Source organism: Aotus nancymaae, unplaced genomic scaffold (genome assembly GCF_030222135.1).
Source record: "Aotus nancymaae isolate 86718 unplaced genomic scaffold, 86718_ANA_hifiasm-v0.15.2.pri h1tg000029l, whole genome shotgun sequence".
Taxonomy (NCBI): domain Eukaryota; kingdom Metazoa; phylum Chordata; class Mammalia; order Primates; family Aotidae; genus Aotus; species Aotus nancymaae.
Genome location: NW_026988442.1, coordinates 21,964,211 through 21,982,111, shown reverse-complemented (window position 1 = coordinate 21,982,111; position 17,901 = coordinate 21,964,211). Strand labels below are relative to the sequence as shown.

The 17,901-nt window shown below is 42.6% G+C and overlaps 1 protein-coding gene across 12 annotated transcripts in view; it reads left to right on the top strand.

The window, feature by feature from the left end:
* Positions 1-17,901, top strand: part of PTPRT (protein tyrosine phosphatase receptor type T) — an 832,297-nt gene that overhangs the window by 544,563 nt on the left and 269,833 nt on the right. The window lies entirely within an intron of this gene.

The window sequence follows — 17,901 nt, the reverse complement described above, 5'->3', positions numbered from 1 at the left end:
AGACCCAGGACCTAAAAACCATTCATTCATTCAACAAACATTTTTATTAAGAATCCACCCTGTCTTGGGCAATGCTTTAGTGCTTGGAACATGGCAGCGAGCTAGCCATGGAGAAGTCGTGTCCTAAAGAAAGTCAAACTCTAGTTTGGGAGTCAGAAACATAATTACAGTATGCAGTGTGTCCTTGTGGAGATACGCATAGGTCACTATAAGAGCTCAGAGGAGAGAATTCCCAGTGGAGGAGACACTGAATGTATAATGATACATCAGATTTCACCAGCGTTGTAAGAGTGCCCAGTGTGAGCAAAGGCATGGAAGAGAGACGGCGTGTTGTAACCAGGAGCAACCAGGGCAGTTGTTTGCTTTAACATAAATACCAAGGTGGGAGTGCTGTGATTAGAATGCAGGTTTGAGAGGTTCAGGCCTGTTTGAAGGGCATGAGTAGCCACTAGAGAGATGTGTGCAGCCTTACCCCTTGTGTCACTGGAGGCCAGGACACCAGCCCAGAAGGAGGCTGTTGAGATGGTCTAGCTCCCATTGTCCATCCTATATCCAACGTTACCTAGAAATGATAGGCATTGGAGTAGACAGAACCAACCACTACCGATTTGGAAGTTCCTATGCAGTCTGAAGACTTTGGACGATGTTCCCCCTAAGTCAGGTGAGTCCTCTGTTGTTGCAACATATGTGGGTAATGTTTGCGGGGCATCTGACCAGAGAGCTTTGGTCTTACATTCTATGCATTGATTGTTCTAGGACAATCCTACCCGTGATAAGTTAAAGCAGATTGTTGAGTCTTAAGTCAAATTGAGTTATGAATCCCCTGCTTTTTCTTCCAGTTACTCTGATGTACCATTGCCATTTAATTTTCTCTATATACTGTGAGGTACTGTCCTCATTTTCAGATGCAGATGAAGAAACTGAGGCACAGAAATGGCCCAGGGCATACAGACAGTAAGTGGGAAAGCTGAGTTTGAAGGCAGGTCCCCTAGGTGTCAAATCATGTTCCATTTTAGTCACCAAAACCTTACTCCCCTTCACAATTCTCTCTTGTTTTATACCACAGCGTTGGTCACTGTTTCAAAATCTTAGGAAGCTCCTCAGATAGCAAAATTACAGCCCAGAGAAGGGAAGAAGCTTGTTCAAACAGCTAACCCAGAACACAGCCCCAATCTGACCCACAGTCCATGATCTTGATACAGCAGACCCAGATAACTAAGCCTACAGAACTATCAGCTAAGGGACCCAATCCAGCTGTCATCCATAGCCTTTCAATGTGTTTGGATTTAGTCCAGCTTCCCAATGTTCTGGCTGTGGGTGGGGCCATGGAAAGACTTAGAGTTTGCTGGCAACAACCTGGCGTCCGATCCTGTTGTAACACAGCTGCATGACCTTGGCCAAGATGCTTAATCTCTCTGAGACTCATTTCTCCTTATCTGTAAAGCATGACCAGTCACTATTTCGTAGAGGCTGAACAAAACGAAGTACCAAGAGTAAGGCAGGCCTGACATCCAGGCCTACCTGACCCCAGGGTCCAAGCTCCTTCACACCCAGCAGAGGGGGCCTCTGAGCAGCCCAAAGCAAAATGCGCATAAAAACTTTCCAGTTTCCACACACAGAAGCCCTTACACTTTCCCTCGGAATCTCTATACTCTCGGTTTGCATGTCTGTTTAACAAGCTCATACATTCTAAGACTCAGCAAATGATGGGGAGGAATAAGGGGATGAAAGTTTCCCAGTAGCAATGAGAAATGACAGTTGTCAGCATGCAAAGGAATAGCACAACTCTACAAAACAGACACAGGGACTCAAAAATCAAGTAGGTCAACCAGGCGTGGTGGCTCACACCTATAATCCCAGCACTTCGGGAGGCTGAGGCGGGTGGATCACCTGAGGTCAGGAGTTTGAGACCAGCCTGCCAACATGGTGAAACCCCATCTCTACTAAAAATACAAAAAAATTAGCCTGACGTGGTGGTGCATGCCTGTAATCCCAGATACTCGGGGGGCTGAGGCTGAGAGGCAGAGGTTGCAGTGAGCTGAGAATGTGCCATTGAACTTCAGCCTGGGTGGCAGAGCAAAACTCCATCTCAAAAAAAAAAAAAAAAAAAAAATCAAGTAGGTCTACATGCTGTCATCCCTCACAACCATGCATGTTTATAACTTGGTCCTGGTTTGCCCCGAAAATATGGTTCTGCAACTTACAGGAGCCTGCTAGCTTTCACTTAAGGAACAGACGCTTGCTACCTGTTTGTCTCTGTATCTCACACCACCTGTATTCTCATGACATTGTGATAGTAGTCTCCTCATTTTGCAAATACAGAAATTGAGACAAACAGAAGCTAAGTGAGTTGACTCAGGCTATAAAGCAAGCAAGTGGTACAGACAAAATTTAAAATTAGTTCAAATGACCCAAAGCCAACACTCATTTTACTTTACCATGCCACCTCCTAGGAGAAAGGTGTGCATGATATATCTTGGTGACATTTTCATCCAAAAAAATTAAAAGAAATGTCACTGCTCAAAGGGGAAATGGTTGGTGTCTGGAAATGTCTGGCTGCTTTTTCTCTCAAGGCTCTGGAGCATTTAGGGTGGGTGTATACTCAGTTTTTGGACTTATTTTCAGACTGTTTCTTGAGCATTTGACTAGAAGAGGAAGTGACTAACCAGTGCCACCCCGCATGACTTTCAGGACAACTGCAAGGACAGAAGTAGAAATATCACAATGGATTTCAGTTATCTTGACCTTCATTCACCTTGAACTCTAGGCAGTAGAATGTGATATGGGAGGTAGTTGACCACTAGGTCATGCAACAAATATTTATTGAATACTTGCTATGTTTAGGAAAGTGAGCTAAGCAATAAAGATAAGGCAAGGCACAAGAGAGCCACACTCTGTCCTCTTCAAGCTCCAGTAAATTGTTTGTGAGTGGGGCAGGGAGGTGGGGCATTAAGCAAACAAACAAACAAAATCATGAAATGAGCAAAAAAGTGTCACTGAACAGAACTTGGTCTGTTTGCCTATGCACAATAGAAAGCCAAACACTGAAGCATCATGTTTTTCTAGAGAGAAAAGTTTGTTGCAAGGCTACTGAACAAGGAGACAGGAGTCAGGCTCTTGGAAGCTGGGATGGATTTTGTAGGCAGAAGGTAATGGTGCGATCTGATTGGCGATTTGCAATGTCGTGCTGTGGGAGGCTTGATCTGATTGGATCATGTCATGACATGATGCTGTTGGATCATGGATCATGCCATGTGGTGTCCACATCTTAATCCATCTCTATTCCTTAGTCTCCAAGCACCTAGGTTCTACCAATGGTTGCATGCCTGGTTCATCTGGTGTGCTTGGGTTATGTACCTTGCAACCTGGGGGCTTTGAGCCGCTTCTACACTTCCACTGTAAGATGATATGAAGCCACGAGGTACATTGCCTGTAGTGATTGAGAGAAGCAGTAGACTGGCTGGAGAGAGGAGCACTACCCAGGAAAGCTGACCAGTGTGCATTTCTGTGAGTTGGGGAGGTGAAGCATGTGAGAAAGTAATGTGGACACTCTATGACCCCAGGACTCAAAGAGCTCACTAGATGCACTGGGTGAAGTATGCTTCAAATCAAATTTTACAGTTGATCGTTTTTTGAATTAGCATGTATAGTTAATTGTTCCTTTACTTCCATGGTATTGTCTGATCCTCACCTACCTGGTGAGTCAGCTGGTTGGGCAATACCGTCTCCATTTTGGAGGAGGAAACTGAAGTTTAAGATGTTAACTGATTGGCCCAAGCTTGTAGGGCTCATTACAGGTAAAGCCGGTACGTAGACCTGGTCTCCTGGCTCTGAGTTCATGGCTCCCCGGGAAGTTCTGAGTTCCACTGTCTGGTATGTCAGGTGATGACTGGGTGGCCCTTTTGTGGGGATGCTACGGGATGAACCTCCACCAACCAGGGCATGAGGGGTGAGCAAGAGGAGTTTTCAGGGGTCCTCCAACTCGGCTTTGTGTGAGCCCAGTCTATCACTTGTGAGCTTCAGTAGGTCCCTCTCTGAGTGGAGCTATGTGTTCTCAAACAGACTCACACCCAAACTTTGGCCTTTAGACCCCACCCAGGTAGGCTCTTCTTCTTTCTATCCATGATGCTCCAACCCTGGCTGAGCCAAACTCCAGCCTCTGCTCTGCCACTTACAGCTCATCTGAAGCCCCGTGGATCTGACTCTATCTGGAAAAACTGAGTGTGCAGGGGCGAGGAGGTGTGGCAGGGAGGACTGTTTCTCCTGCACCCTCATCCCTCCAGCCAAACCACCTCAGCAGCTTAGCCTATTTTTCTAATACTCCGCAATGGAGATTTATTGCTTTTGCATTGCTTTCCTCGGACCTTCAAAGATTTATTGTTTTTTAAGTGACAGAATCCTAGAATTGCTTAAAAGATCAATCAAATAGTGACTAGAATCTAATATTCAGTTCTGGCTTGAACATGCCGAGCCTTCTTCCCCCACGCCCCACCTGTCACACTGATGCGTGACTGATCTGTAGTAACCTTCATAAGAAAGTAACTTGGCCATGAATTAATCACCTATAATGCAGTCCCTGAATTGAGGCTAGGGGCAGAGCCCCAGATTCTGTAACAGATCCTTCCCTTGATCTCTGAAGACTTCCCTGGAAATGTGCTTTCCCTGTCTTTCCTCTCCTTCCCATCTAATCAGTCATGGAGACCGGTCCGCTGGACTTCAGAATCAGCCTGGGCCAAGCTCCCCCTCCTCCTCCCCTATAGCCACTTCCCAGCCTCATCCTGTGGACCTGCACCTGCTGGGGTACGCCTGCTGGGGTGCCTTCCACAGCTTCTAATCCTTCAGTCTACCCCGCACTGAACTGCTGGAGTGATCCTTTGGAAGCACAAATTGGAACAAGTTAACTTTCCTACTTAAAATTCTTAAATGGGTCACTGGTTTTCCATTGCATTAAGTTCAGGCTTCTTAGCATGGAATTCAAGGCTCATCAGAATCTGTTGTTAGCCTTGTTTCTGGTTTCATTTAATTTCCATCTGCCCCTTTATCAGGTTTTACTCAACAATGACCTATATAGTTCCTTCACGGTTCTTTCCTGAGCCTTTAATTGTATTATACAGTTGTTTATATATTTTGCTTTGTTTTCTATTGTTTCTACATACCCTTCAACAGGCTGTGAGCTCCAAGAAATCTGAAGGCTTGAAACTACTGAATTACTGAATTTCTGAATTCCCTTTATGGGGGATGGTGTCTGGCATATATTCTATGCTACCAAAAAAATGTGTGTGTATATACATGTATATATAACTAGTTACGAAAGTATGTATTTAGTTAGTTCAACAAATCTATTTTGCCCACCTGGTAGATATCAGATGCTGGGATTATAGAGATGCACATTACAGACCCCGCCTTCAGCTACCTCCTATTCTGTAAAAGAGTGCTGTTCAATAGAATTTTCTGTAGTAACAGAAATGTATGCTGTGTGGTATGACTGCCACTGACCACATATGGCCATCAAGCACCAGCTATATGGCTAGCACTACTGGGAAACTGACTTTAAAAATTTTTATTTTAATTAATTTAGATTTCAGGAGCCACGTATGGCTAGTGACTGCCATTTGGGTGGTAAAGGTCTACAGAAAAGTCAATCAGAAAAAGAAAAGGTACCAATGAGCCTGTGTTTGGCCAACTTGGTCAGAGGTTTCCATGAGAGTTCAGTAGAGAGGCAGCCATCATTAGCCTGGTAAGCTCAGAAGTTGGGAGGTCTTCCTGGAGGCAGTGTTGCTTAAGTTCAGACCTAATGAATGAAGGGGAGTTAGTGGAGAAGGGAAGAGTGTGATCGAGAAGGAAGAGCAGGATATGCAAAAGCCGACACAGAGAAGGGACAGGGTGTGTTCAGGGAGCCACAAGTAGCTCAGTGGGTGGGGACAGAGGAATGAGGAGGGAAACAAAGAAGCAGTCAGAGACCAGGCGAAGAAGGTCTTCGATCTGGATTTAGACTTTGTTCAGAAGGGAGCGTCCAACTCTGTCCTTCTCTGAGCAAACAGGCCCCTAGTCCATGCTGTTCTTTCCTCCAAGCATGCCATTCTCCACCTGTCCAGTTCACATTGGCCACATCCAGGACCATCTCCACTCTTGCAGCAGAATGCACCAGCTCCTTCTGAGTTGCCACTGGGTCATGGTCACCCCTCTGTCAGCATCTTGCATTGTCAGCCTCTGCTGTACTGTGGCTTCCCTGAGGGCAGAGATGGGTCCCATAGGGAGCTCCTCACTCACACCTGAGACGCTTATGCTCTTCCTGCCATAGCTGATTTCCCAATTGGATACATTGAAACAGGAGAGGCTCCTAAAATCAGACCAACCCCATCCAATTGCCCCACTGGGTAGACTGGAAGCAGGTACTTATTTTCTGTGAACCTCAAGTTGCTTGTTGGTAAATGGGAATAATACTTACATCTCAGATCGTTTTGAAAGTTGGATAAGCTAAACTGTGTCAAGTGCAACTGGTAGTTGTTCAACATGTTCTTTTGGGGCTGGGTGTGGTGGCTCATGCATATAATCCCAGCACTTTGGGAGGCTGAGGCAGGCAGATCACTTGAGCTCAGGAGTTCAAAACCAGCCTGGCCAACATGGTGTAACCCCATTTCTACTAAAAATACAAAAGTTAGTTGGGTATGCTGACAGACACCTGTAATCCCAGCTAGTTGGGAGGCTGAGGCACGAGAATCATTTGAACCCAGTAGGTGAAGGTTGCGGTGAGCTGAGATCATGCCACTGCACTCCAGCCTGGTTGACAGTAGGAATTCACTCAGGGTGGTGGCAAAAATATTAAGAGAAAAATACTAGAGAAAGTGATAGAATATAGTCTCAAGCCCTTTTAGAAGGCCTAAAGGTTTTTTTTTGTGTGTGTGGGGGGGGTTCTTGGCTGAAGGCAGCCTAAATCTCCTTTACATCTAGTTAATAAATAAAGCAAATAGTTAAAGTATGTAAAAGAGTTTACCTAACTAACTAGTTTACTTATGTAGTCTTAAAACTAACCTTTAAGCCAGAAAGCCCTCTCGGAGGGAGGTCGACCAAAGATATTAACCTCTAATAGTGTTTGCCTTAAGCATCAGAACCTGTTCTTTAATCTTCAGCCCCTAGTAGTGTTGACTGAAGCCTTTGTCAATTAAACTTTGCTAAATAAATAGAAGTCTCACTAGCTGAAGAAGGCTGACAGCTGCTATCTGTTTATAGCACTCTCCAAGAAGTCTGTGGGCAGCCACAGACCCTCAGCTGAACTAGCAAAGCATAATATCTGTGTATCAATGTACTTTATTCATCCATCACTAAGTCAGGGTCTGTAGGACTCCAACAGGTGACAGAGCGAGACTCTGGCTCAAAACAAAACAAAAACATGGTCCTTGTGTTTGGCCAAGCTGTTGAGGCAAGAACTGGCTCTAGGACCTGGGCAGCCATGAGCAAAAGTATTCTCTGAGCCCTGCTGCAAACCAGTGCCTACCTGCTGTGTATCCTCTAGCACTCATGTGAGATCTACTACCTGTGAAATGCTGGCCAGTGTGGGGCACATAAGGAAACCTACAGCCATCTCCAGTGATCTTCAAAACAACAGGACCTTAAAAGTAGGAAAGACAGTCAGAAAAAGAAAGTGCCTATGAGACTGTGAACCTGGTCAGATGTGAGCACCTTTCTGAAATATAAATTCAAGCAGACGAGCTTATAGTGTCTCATTGCCAAGGACTAGCACTTGTCTCATTGCCAAGACCCAGGGTTAAGAGCAGCACCCTTGGGAGACAGTTACGTTGTTCAGATAAGAAATGAAGGTGACCCACAATTAGAGTACTTGCGGTGATGAGATAAAACTTGTAAGAGGTAAAATGGGCATGAATTGGTGATGGCTTCTTAAAGGGGCAGGGTGTTGGGGTGTGAAGGAAAAGACATTGTCCAGAATGACTCCCAGTTTTCTGGCTTGGTTCATGGGATGGAAAGTAGTGCCATTCTCTGGACCAATGGATGTTGAGGGAGGGAAGGGTCTATGAGGAAATTTCATCCAGGAAAGGCAAATGGTAGCAAAGGTGGTCTGGGAACTGAATGGGGAAGTTAGGAACTCAACTGAGCAAGGACAGCTGCAACTGGCGTGTGGTCTAGGAGAGTGTGGGGACTTCTAAGGGATCATTTGCAAGGTCAGTTAGGATGTGAGACCTGCTTTTTAGGTTGCTTGAGGCATGGTGCACAGGGTATGGGAGCTCTAGCCTGGAGGATCAGGGGTACGAAAGATGGAACCCTAGAAGACGGTGTAACAAGGTATATGCTTCTAAAGGTCATTGCAAGTTCTCTTCATCTCCTGATGAGAATCTACAATCCTTTGCATTTGACAGGTACAGTTAGTTAAGACCATAGCTTCTGAAATGCACAGTGATTAGCAATAGTACAAATTAGAGATCCAGACAACTTTTAAAGAAAGAAGAAACTTTATTGGGAAGAAAAGCAAATGATTGCCAAATTTCCTTCAGGATTCCTTTAATAACTGTGAAGCCCAGAGTGGGAGCACATGAAATAATCACAGAAGGGTTTTGCTGGTCCATGAAGCCACAGTGAGCAAAATTGGAATCACTACCGTCTGATTCTCAGATACCCACATATGACAGTGTCCAGTTAGGAAGGAGAAATGATCACTTAGGGATTTATTAGCACAGGGCAGCCTGAGGAGTTTGTGAGGCCCTGTCCACACTGGGAGAGATGAGAAACTGTCATTCCATTTAGACACTCTTCCTCTAAACCTCGTTTATCACTTAGTTCCTCAGTTCTCTGGGCCACCTTGGCTGGGACGTGATGATGAGGAATGCTGTGGGTCCCACTTTGGTGTATTGGGGTTTAGGGGGACATGGCTAAGAAGTACTCAGCCATAACCTGCAAGAAGTCTTAGTGTTGTAAGTAACACCACTTTTAACCATGCCTAAAAGCACACTGGGCCTTCATCACACCAGACTGGGAAATAGGAGAAGCCAGATATTTGATGAAACAACCAGAAATAAAGAATAATGGATGAATGTTACTGTAGTGTCCTTCACCGGGGGTTGTCACACAGTCTAAATATGACAACTAAAAGTGTATGTATTAAAGGGATATGTGTCTACCACCAAAAAAATCATGCTAGGAGACAAGGGTCAGTCTGGTAATATAGCACAGAGCTGCAATTAGATGATTGTTCAGGAAAACAAAAGGGAAGAAAGGTGACACCCAAATAATTCAGGTGGGTTTGCATTCACTTCAGCTTACCCTCACTGCATTTCAGGTCCCCTTTTATAAGGCTCCTTCCTCCACCAACAACCTAGCTTACCAATAATTGACTCTGGTGTTAGGATTCTGGATTATATTACTTAGGCTCCAACCAAGGAGGAAAAACAGGTGTTTGGGGAAGAATATTTTAAATGGAGCAGTCGATGGTACATAGAGATCGAAGGAGTGTTCTATTTTGGACTGTCTGCCATCTGGAGAGATGGAGACAGGGACTGTTACTGGCATGAGGAAAAGAAGAGTGGTTGTCATGCTCACCTCCTACCATAGGGACTATTTAAATTCCAAAAGTCTGGAGTGCTGGAGAGGCATCTGAGCAGGGGTTTCAGATCTGAGAATCATTAGTATCCAGGTGGTATTTGAAGTATGGGGGTAGTGGATGACCTCATCATCAGAGAGTGTAGATTAGAAGAGATGAGAAACAGAACGGAGATCTATGAAACTTTGTCAAGGAACAACACAGGAGATGGACAAGGACTGGCCAAAGAGGTAAAGGAAAACTAAGGCTGTCTATTTCATTTTGAGTTTTCTTTTCTCTTAAAACAAGAAATTCAAGGGAAGAATGGTTTTAAAAATATTTTTTAAAGTGGTTTAATCTTCTCCAGGAGCTTCAAGAAGCTCTTATAATAGAAAAGAAGAAAGACACACAAGTTGATCCAGGACTACAGACAAATGAAGATGATTGACAATGTCAGCGAAAGTGCTGGAAAATGGACAATCTGGTCTAGGCTTGCTTTAAAAAGAATGTGAAGGTAGCTGTTCAGAAAACAGATATACTGAGAGCCAGGCAACCTGGATGCTGTTGAAGAATTTGTGTAGAGGATACAAAGCAGGGAGAGGGTAGAAAGACAGGAAGTGGTATTTGGAGAATAAGATAATCAAATGTAAGGTATCAGTAATAAAACCCTTCTATAAGATATGATGGCTCTGGGTATGACCACATTGGCAGTGATGGTGAACAGACAGTAATAGATTCAAAGTGAAGGTCATTGGAGCCAAATATTGCAAGGAACATGAGACCAGACTAAGGATGGAGGGGGCTGTCCAAGTAGATATAGTTCTTATAAAGCAAACCCTCCAACCCTGGGGAGCTGGTGAAACTCTTTGCAAGAGCACAGTGACTTTGGAAGATGCCTTCTCCTGGTTCTTACTTTTTCTCTAACTTTTTTTTCTGCTGACTTTTACTTCTCCCACTGTTCTGGGCCCCGTGACAGTTTGCATCACTGCTTTGTCTCAGATCTTGCACAGCTGATAACCAATGGCTCTCGGTCTCTGTCTGTAACCACCCAAAGGTCAAACTTTCAAGTCTGCCTCCATCAAGTGCATTTCTATAGCCTGGTCTATTGATGTTCTTCTGAGTTAGAGCGTGGCTCTGTGCCATGTTAGAATCCAAGGAGGTTTGCTCTTATCCAAAAAGCATTCTGCACAATGCCTGCCCCAGCTGTTCAGGGCTGCTCAGAGAGTTGCCTCCACTTGGCAACAGTGAGAGAGTAATCTTGGATTTTTGGTAAGAAAATAACAACTTAGAGTTTCTACCAATGGGCAGAAAAAATGTGTGCTTACTCTCTTACAATACAGTTCATCCTTTTCTTACCTGGTTACAGATGCTTAGGGTTTGCTATTTAGTGCACTTCCACTTAGATACAGGCTCACTAAGAATTTTATAAACATACAAGTATTCATGCCCAAGGCAAGAAGTAGCAGCCCTAGTAACAAATGCAGGAATCAAAGGCTAGACTTTAGACTTACACTATCCACTACAGTAAATATTACTCATCGCTACATATGGCTATTTAAATTTAAGTTAATTAAAATTAAATAAAATTAAATCGTCAGTTCATTAGTTGCCTTAGCCACATTTCAAGTACTCAATAGCCACAAGTAGCTGGTGGCTAACATGTTGGATGGCATTTCCATCAAGGCAGAAAATTCTATTTTACTACATTGCTCTAGACCCTTGGAAGGTTGGTAAAAAGAGGTCAAGGCCCATGCTTGGTTTCAGAGAGGTTATTTGTCAGGCATTTGGGGAGAGAGGCAAAGGCCAGGGATCCTAACACACAAGATGAGCAATGTAAAGAAGGCTTAGACACAGGTATAAAATGTAAGCCTGAAAACAGCGTGGCAGGGCTTACTTACAGTGGATACTCTGATCTACTGAGCTGGACTTTCAAAGTTTCTCGACATCACTCCCACTGGATATAAAATGTAAGAAGTGGTTTAATCCCAAGGTTCCCAAGCTTTAATGAACATCAGAATTACCTAGAGTTCTGGTAAGCCTGCAGATTCCTGCCCGTCCCCAAGGACTGTGGGGTAATGCCTGAGAATCTGCATTTTGAGCAATTTCCTGGGTGACCTACTGGTCTTGGACCATACTTGAGTATTACTGCTGTTGCCTATAGGTGGCCTCAGATATGGAGAAAGGAACCTGTACAGGAAACCAAGTCATCTCCTCTGTGGCACCGATATTTGCTCATTCCTGTGATATAGGGAAGCAGTAGTTTTGCACTGTACTGTGAAGTTGCCCCTGTTGAGTTTGCAGCTTTTGGATCTCTCATGTCTCTCTCCATGTGTGTTTCAGCATGAGGATAACCAGTTTTAGCTCCTAAAAGCTGAACTAGAGTCTCTGCCAGCTTATTTCTCTATCCCTGTCCACATGGGGGCTAAAAACACACCTCTGTTTTCCTATGATGATGACAATAACTCGTGTCAAAATAATTCATGTTGTGCTGTTGCATGCTGACAGCATATCTGAACCTGTCACTTCCATGCAGATGTTGGGGCTTAGGTAGAAGACGGGTGTTTGACGAGGCTGAACATCAGAATATCAGAATCTGAACAAATCTGTATTCTTTTGTGGAAGGCTAGAGCAGCCTGGGAGAAACAAATCCATTTCCAACTTTCACTCTATAAAAAGTTCCATATTTTCTTAGATCAGACAAAATATATTGAGTGCCAAAATGCTGCAGCAATATGGACGCGTCACTCAGCTGGGTTGGAATCTGTATGCATTGTCCCCCCGGGCCAGTTTTGATTATGTTCTTTTTCCTTTTATTGCAGTCAGCAAATCTGAATTTGCTATTGTGGGGACAGCAGAAAGAAGAGAGAAAAAAATGAAGGTTTTTAACCTTCAGAAAGTTCAGAGGTTCAGTCTGAATAAGCACAAAAAGTTTGAGTGCCTCTGAATTCCTTGAATTTGCAGAACTGCCCAGAATCCCAAGAGAACTACCTTGCACATAGGATTCAGGCCCTGCTTTGTGGCTAAGAGGCAAAGCTGAAATTATGAGAGAGAAACAGAGAAAGTGGGAAGAGGAATCAATGTTTTTTTTTAAAAAACGAGTTTGGTCCCAATCCAGGCTAAGTTTTAGTCTATTGTTCAATTTCTTCAATTCAAAGCCATCTGCTTCCCACGGCTCTCAGATAATGTCTCCCCTGCCAGGACACCCTGTTCCTGCTTAATTGAAATTGGTTTCCAAGAATAGTTGTCCAAAGCAGTTTCCAATGGTGGGAATGTTTTGAAAGTCGCAATAGGAGTTGAAGCTTTGGGATGCAGATGTTCAAAGGCATCACATGGTCTACAGCAGCCATCATATTTCCAAAGCCAGGAGTTCTCTCATTGGCCTCTGCAACTCACAAATGGCTCCTTTGCAACTGGCACCATCTCTCCATCAGGGACACGTAATACTGCAAGTGTGAAGGGAAACAATCACTTCCATTCAGGTTTAGAGCAATGTGTTTCCCAGGCTTAATTATACCGCAGGTATATAAATTACAGAAACATGTTAATGCTCCCATGATTAAAATTATAGAGTACCTAATTGAAAAAGCATAAACTGAATTGAAGAATTCCTAATTATAGTTTGCTTTGAGGTGTTAATTTCCTCCATAATGAATGCATAATTTCTTGGAACCTATAAAGGTGGCCGCTGCATCAGCACATAGGCACCAGGCAGATGGAAAGTGTTGTCATCCTTCAGTTCAGGAAGTTGACACAGGAGGCTGTGTTCAGGTCTGGAGCCTTAGAAGGGAGCTGAGGAAGGAGGCGGAGCTGGTACAGATGTCACACCAAGGTTCTACTCTACCTACTAGGCGTAGCGAGCGAGGTAGATGAGGAATCCTTATTAAACTTTCCCCTCCTGCCTTTCCTTTTCTTCTCCAAAGTCTCAACCATTTTCCAAGCTGGTATTTTGTGCCTATAGGACAGTGATTCTCATGGTTTGGTCCCAGATCAAATACTGATGTATTACCTGGGACTTCGTTAGAAATGCAAATGTTTAGGCTCTGCCTCCAGCCAACTAAAAATCAGAAACTCTAGGGGGAGAGCCCAGCAATCTGTGTTTTAACATATCCTCCAGGAGATGCTCATGTGTGCTACCATCTGAGAAGCTCAATTCTAAGGAGTGGGTCATATACACTCCAAGTCACATCTCACTGAGTTTTGTTGAGCTCTTACTCTGGATCTAAACCTGAGATGAGAACCTGAGGATACCAATCATCTATTCATTGATTGTACACTCACAATACTACCCTGAAGTAGAAAATATAAGTCCCTTTTCTCAGTAGAGAAAACTGAGATCCTGAAAAGACAGCTTTCTCAGCTTATAGTATCTTAGGACCTGTAGGTCTTGTAAGTTCTGATGCAGAATTTTTTTCATTGTTGTCATATAATTTTCATCAATGGCTCTGCTAAGAAATGGGTTTTCTGGACCGGGTGTGGTGATGCACGACTGTAATCCCAGCACTTTGGGAGGCCGAGGCGGGCGGATCACGAGGTCAAGAGATCAAGACCATCCTGTCCAACATGGTGAAACCCTGTCTCTATTAAAAATACGAAAATTAGCTGGGCGTGGTGGCATGTAGCTGTCTCTCAGCTACTCGGGAGGCTGAGGCAGGGGAATCACTTGAACCTGGGAGGCGGAGGTTGCAGTGAGCCGAGATCGCACCACTGCACTCCATCCAGCCTGATGACAGAGCAAGGCTCAGTCTCAAAAAAAAAAAAGAAAAAAAGAAAGAAATGGGTTTTCTGAGACATTGTAAGCTGGAGGCTGAACCACAGCTTGGAATGACTTCCAGTGAGGCTTGACTTTGCTAATGCTGAGTCTAACTGTAGAACCAGGGAAGGGTTGGAGGGGGGGTGCTTCTAAATATCTGTAAGCATTGATTGTGAGTATGCATTCTTCCTGAACAGTGATGCAAACTCTAAGTATGAAAGACCATGCCACAGCTCAAAAAGAAATTCTTCGGTTTAGGGAAGAAACTCCCCTTGCACAGCCACCCAGGAAGCTGTGAGGCCCCCTATTAAGGACTCGGGAGGACACAGCAAGTTGTCTAGAGTAAAGATACACTACATCTCCTCCGCTCTTCAGACGTGCAGTTTCCCTCAGGTTTCTATTCCCTAGTCCAAACACATCGGAGACTTTGTATGTGTGTGTGCAGTCAGTTTTAGCTAACCCCCAGCCATCTGAAACAATCAACTCTTGTTCTTGGTTTAAAACATTTTGTCAACTTTTTGCATAAGTCTTAGCCATTTCCAAATGGTTAGAAATTTGGGTCATTTCCATTTTTTTGTTGTTATAAATAACCCAGCAATAACAAATTTATTCATGTTTTTCTTTTCGTATTGTATCTTTAAATAGCAAAAATCCCCAGGAATGGAATTACTGAAATGAATAAAATTGAACTACAATGTATTGAGTGCTTACTCTAATATGCCAGACACTGACAGCCAATTCATATACATTAACCTTTTTCATTCTTTAATTAAAAAATCTCGAAGTAACAAATACACATAGTTGGAAAATCAAATAGTCAAGCTATTCCTTACTCCACCATTTACAAGCCCGGAGTCCTGTACCTCAGAGGCAAATGCATTTTAATTCTTTGCCCTTTCTTCTGAGAATTGGCAATGTCACTACATAATGTGCTATTTTAAAGTTATTGATTGCAGACATTATCTATTTATTTCCTGCTATGATAGATGGTAATTTGGCTGTCTTAAATCATCCAATACCTCCCTTCCTTCTTTCCAATGTACTTAAGCCACTGTTTTTAGTTAAATAAATACACTATGGCTAATTTTACAATTCTGTAAAAACAGATCACTTCAAAGCCAAATGGTATAGTACTTTTATTGTAATATAATGTAATATGTAAGTATTTTTATGTTATTGCATAATTCAAAGCTTGCTAAGATTTTAGGTTTTTTATATATATTAACTCACTTGATTATTATCAAAACCCTATCAGGGAGGAACTTGTATTATCCCTATTTTACAGATGGGGAAGCTGAAATACTGAAAGGTTAACTAACTTGCTCAAGATCGTGCAGCTAGTAGCTGCTGATGTGAAATTTGAACATAATGGTCTAGCCCCACAGTCTGGAGCTTACTACTACCTCTAATTACTTTTCCTATCTTGTGGGCTTTTTTGTTTAATTCATTATAGAATATACGATTATTCTCCTTTCTTCAGGCAATATTTTTATTAAACTATTCATACACTTTTCCTCCCACAGAACTCTGTCATTTTAGGTTTGCCTTTAAATACTCTTTTTCCCCTTTTCTTTTCTGCCAGTTTCTTCTATTTCCTAAAATAAAACAGAACAACTCTCTCAAACAAAAAATGTCTCATATTTGTTTATAATTTTGGCAGTCATAATTTTTCATTTTAAGAGCTGCTTACTGTTCTTTGAATTTTTTTCTTAAAACATTCACTTCATATTTATGGAAGTAATCATTTCTCAAATATCTCAAGATATGATTTTGATTTTGGATAACAGGGAAGATTTTCTGATTCCTATATTCTCTCTATTTCTTCTAGAGTCATTTTTTTTAATTTGTTGCTGTCTGTCATGTTGGAAGCACTGCTCACCGAACCAGTGAACCTCCATAGTCAATATTTAAAAGTAAGGTGTTGAGAAAGTTGACTGGAGGTTCTGTGCTTTTGGAGTTGGAGACATTCAGATGATGAGATGAAATCCTCTTCCCATCTCCTGCCTAAGGGGTAGAGGACACACACATAGCTCTCCACGTTCAAAAGTTTGATGGTTTTATGTACAGACTTTTGATCAACACCCCTGTTTTCAGCCCCACATTTTACTTCCACATTGTCCACACATGACTACTTCAACATCAGAATCTCCCTTGAAATCTGGGGGGCAAATAAAGTTCATTCCTATTCACATGTCTTTGCAATTTGACTTTCCTTATCCCATCACATGTGGTACCTCTCTGACCATTTTTAGGCTTACAGGATTTTGTTAAAACTGCTCATCCACTCATGTCCCCTCTCCTGTTCTCTTTTCCTTGTGGGTTGCTATGCTTTTTCACATTTCACTGTTATTGTAGTGATATCTTAGGAGAAAGAGGAGGTAAATGAAGTACATTAATTCTTCCACTCTTAACTAGAAGTTACATTATATCTGGAACTTACATTATATCTAACTTAGTTCTCAAATAACAAATGGTGGAGGCATTATTATTGTATTCAGTTCTTATAGATACTGTCATTTAAATAAATTAAGGAAGATCACATAATTAGTGAGGTTCAGAGCTAAAATTCAAGTTTAATACTGATTCCTGAGCCTATGCTCTTTTTACTCCCAGGTCATAAAAACATTTATGAGTCTTGAAAACCATTACCAGATTATTCTTTGCAATTGGATGAATCGATTAAAAATGCTACTGGAATTATAGAATCTTACCAGTTCAACCACAGCTTCACTGAAATGGTTTATTATAATTTATGCTTACTTTTACTAATTTAATGCATTTTAAATGGGAACATATTGTCATTTTGATTTGCATTTCTTGGCTTACTGGCAAGGCAGAATATTTTTCTTCTCATTTTTATGCTATTAACATTTCCTTTTTTGTACGTTTTCTTTTTACATCCTTTGCCCAATTACCTATGGCAGTGGTTCTCAACCAGGGTTAATTTGTCCCCTAAGAGACATTTGACAAAGTCGGGACATGTTTTTGATAATTACAAGGGGGAGGTGGTATTGGCATCTAGTTAGTGAGTTGGGGTCAGGGATCCTGCTGAACATCCCACAATGCACGGCATAGCCAGCCCCCCACAACAAAGACTTATCCAGCCCAAAATGTCAATAGTGCCAAGAATGAGAACCCCTGAACCATGGGGGTCTTAATAGACTTTTTTTTTTAGATGTATGATTCAATCAGAGGTTCTTGATCTTTTAAGTTAGGAGACTCCTTTACCCTCTTAAAAATTAATGAAGGCATCAAAGAACTTTTGTTCATGTGAGATTTGTCTACCAATATTTACTGTATTAGAAATTAAAGTCAAATTCAGGCCAGGCATCGTTGCTCATGCCTGTAATCCCAGTACTTTGTGAGGCCAAGGTGAGTGGATCATTTGAGGCCAGGAGTTCAAGACAAGCCTGGCCAATATGGTGAAACCCCCTATCTACTAAAAATACAAAAATTAGCCAGACATAGTGGCGCACTCCTGTAGTCCCAGCTACTCAGAAGACTAAGCTGGGAGAATCTCGCTTGAACCTAATAGTGGAGACTGCCCTGAGCCAAGATCTTGCCCTGCACTGCAGCCTGAGCGACAAAGCGAGACTCCGTCTCAAAAAGGAATTAAAGCAAA